Source organism: Limulus polyphemus, unplaced genomic scaffold, assembly GCF_000517525.1.
Source record: "Limulus polyphemus unplaced genomic scaffold, Limulus_polyphemus-2.1.2 Scaffold3300, whole genome shotgun sequence".
NCBI lineage: Eukaryota > Metazoa > Arthropoda > Merostomata > Xiphosura > Limulidae > Limulus > Limulus polyphemus.
The window spans coordinates 1-3,553 of NW_013668910.1; positions in this window are offsets into that span (position 1 = coordinate 1).

Consider the following 3,553-nt stretch of genomic DNA (forward strand, 5'->3'; position numbering starts at 1 on the left):
ACAGTTAGTAAAAGATGTTTATTCACCAGAAAGGTTGGTTTGGTTCATTTAATTTGTAGTTAGTAAAAGATGTTTATTCACCAGGAAGGTTGGTTTGGTTGATTTAATTTATAGTTAGTAAAAGATGTTTATTCACCAGAAAGGTTGGTTTGGTTCATTTAATTTGTAGTTAGTAAAAGATGTTTATTCACCAGGAAGGTTGGTTTGGTTGATTTAATTTATAGTTAGTAAAAGATGTTTATTCACTAGAAAGGTTAGTTTGGTTGATTTATTTGTAGTTAGTAAAATATGTTTATTCACGAGAAAGGTTGGTTTGGTTGATTTATTTACAGTTAGTAAAAGATGTTTATTCACCAGAAAGGTTGGTTTGGTTCATTTGATTTGTAGTTAGTAAAAGATGTTTATTCACCAGAAAGGTTGGTTTGATTGATTTAATTTATAGTTAGTAAAAGATGTCTATTCACCAGAAAGGTTGGTTTGGTTGATTTATAATTATTAAAATATGTTTATTTATCAGAAAGGTTGGTTTGGTTGATTCATTTATAATTATTAAGATATGTTTATTCACCAGAAAAGTGGATTTCGTTGATTTATTTTATCACCAGTAAAGTGATGTTTATTCATTAAAATTGTGGGTGTTTTTAATCTTAAGAACTCCCTTCCTTATTTTATCCTATCATATCCGATCTGACCGAATTCTCTACAAATGAAAAAAGGACTGACGACAACCATGAATCTTAACACTCGACTCCAAGAACAGGAATAAACGAATAAAATGATATCTTGAACTATACATTAATGTGAGGACTTTAAGGAAAGAAAGAAAACTCTCAGAGTATCCAATGAAACACGGAATCATGCCAGACTCAGCAAGACTTTTAATATTGACGTTTGTCGTGAGATTATGGTTTCGTTGGTGATTTCTTTTACTTTGACATTTGTTTGGAAAGCTTGTAAAATCGTAAAGTTTGACGTTTGCCTTTATTGAAGTTATACATTTGCCTATTTATTTATTGTGAATGAAGTTTGGTTATTACGCTATCAAGTAACCTCACGTAAAAGTTGTTAAATACAGTGACAAATATATAAGTTTAAATCTCCGTAAGAACGTTCCACGAGCCCTAATCAGTCGGCTTCGTCTTCATCAAGACGTTTTCAAAAACTGGTCTTCTTCTCATCAAAGTATGATTAACCTAAATCATAATGCAAACGTACTTACAAGTAATTTTGAATCTTTGACTTCGATTAACTGACTTTAATAAATTGATTCTTCGATGTTACTAAAACTTTACTGTAATTTTAGTTCCCCTTTATAAAAGTCTTTTATTCTGTAAACAAAAGCAACAAAAAAAAGGCCACACTCAGGAGACACAACGAATCATTTGACATAATTCTGCCTTTATAACAAAACGTATAACAAATTCTTATCACGTAATATCAGTGTTTGAAAACCTTCACATTAACTTCGATTGGATTTTCATAATCCACTTATAAAACTTTTTTGGTGGATATGTAGACTGTTAATTGATACAACAACTTTCTTCGAGTTTCATTCACAGAAAATGAGTAATTATATTCCAGATGTTCAACTCAACTTGGTCAAACTGTTTTGAAATAACTGCCATATTTGTAGTTATAATATTGTTTATTCGCCACTGTTACGATTAGTTTAGGTAACAGTGAGTATTTGGGTGTTAAAATATAATAAAACAAGGAAATATATACATCTTAAAATCTAAAATATTAAAATTTATTGTTCGTTATCCACGATTTAAAATGGTATAAGGCTTAGATTTATTTTTAAACAGGTCGAAATATTTTCATTATAAATGAAATATCTATATAATACAAAATTCACAGAAACTTTCACTAAGGGTGAGTTAGATTTCTACTTCAATACAGTACATTGGCAGACTCAGTGAAGTTTGTAAATGCATCTGTGACGCTTGACATCGAGTTAAAACAAGGCTGAGTCTCGAGTTTTCTATGACACATTTTAAGAGAATATGAAGGCGTACTCGAGAAAACTGCAGATGTTCATTTTTAAATCACCTACGTTGCATTTCGGAGATAAATCTTTTTTTAACGACACCTCTCGAGAGCCTGACCACTAACGTAAGTGTGAGTAGCTCACTTTGACCATCAGTTTGCGTCCACAGTATGCTGAGATGACGTTAATCTTAGCTTATTCAATAAATCAGTTTTAGACACCTAGTGCTAAATCTCCCTCTTTGCTTTTAGAATACATTAAAAGCGGTTACGAAACACGGATGTGAGAGGTGCGAAGATGTTCAAGGTGTAATATTTAAACTAAAGAAACACAAGATATATTTTACGTAATTCTAATAATGTTAGAAGCAGTATTGAAATCGGATTTAAACGACGTTTTAACATGCTACTTAAAGGATTAAATCATGTATATCGTAGGAAAGTGATTTCTTTAATGGATTGTAACTTCAAGTGACTTGTGAGGGTTTCATATAATCCGTCTGGTGGTCAGGGTAGTCGACTCGCACTCTGCGGGTCGCGGGTTCGAATCCCTATCATTGAACCTGTTCGCTCTTTCAACTGCGGGGGGGGCGTTATAATGTGACATCCAATCTCACTATTCAGTGATGAAATAATTAGTAATTCATCTTAATTAGAAATTATTATTAATAAATTAATAATAATTTAGTAGAAGGTCTGATCTCTAAAACAACACAGAAGAACATCAATATTTATTTGAGTACTGCATAAGTCCCCAGATAAAATTCACATTTTTTCAGGTCCTGAGTTTATCTTTGTTGTTTTCTTACTCTTAAATTCATCGAGCAGTTTTTCTATCTTTCTTAGGCCCTCAGAAAACGAACTTTCAGATTTATCGTTACCCTATAGGGAAATAGTTTGCTTAGCAGATAAAGAATTTATGTACTGACTTTTCTTATCAGTAGTAAGTAAGCATGGAAACATCATGCCGAAACACGAGATGACGAATTCCCAGTTGTCATAATGAATGATCAGCTTCCAAAGTTTCAAAAATGTTTAGAAATCGTGTAAGAAAAAAATATATACATACTTGTTTTAAGAATTGTAAATTGTGACAGACTAAAAAACGATCCAAACACTCAAGCACGTTTTCGAAGAGCGATCTTTTCGAAAGCACCAGGGGTCGTTTTGTGATCTTTAATAATCCCTTTTTATCTTACTGGAAATGGTTGTGACATTTTTTAAGATATAAATTTGTATGGTTCTGTTTAGAGCTTAACTTTGCCCCCCCAGTGGCACAGCGGTATGTCTGCGGACTTACAACGCTAGAAACCGGGTTTCGATACCCGTGGTGGGCAGAGCACAGATAGCCCTTGTGTAACTTTGTGTATAATTAAACAGAAAAAAACAAGCTAACTTTGTCTGATTGTCAGTATAATCAGGAATAACATTATGCAAATTATTGCGTAAAACGTTCGTTTATTTCTATCGCTAACAACGTGTTTTTAAAGAATTGCCCCCCAGTGGCACAGCGGTATGTCTGCGGACTTACAACGCTAGAATCCGGGTTTCGATACCCGTGGTG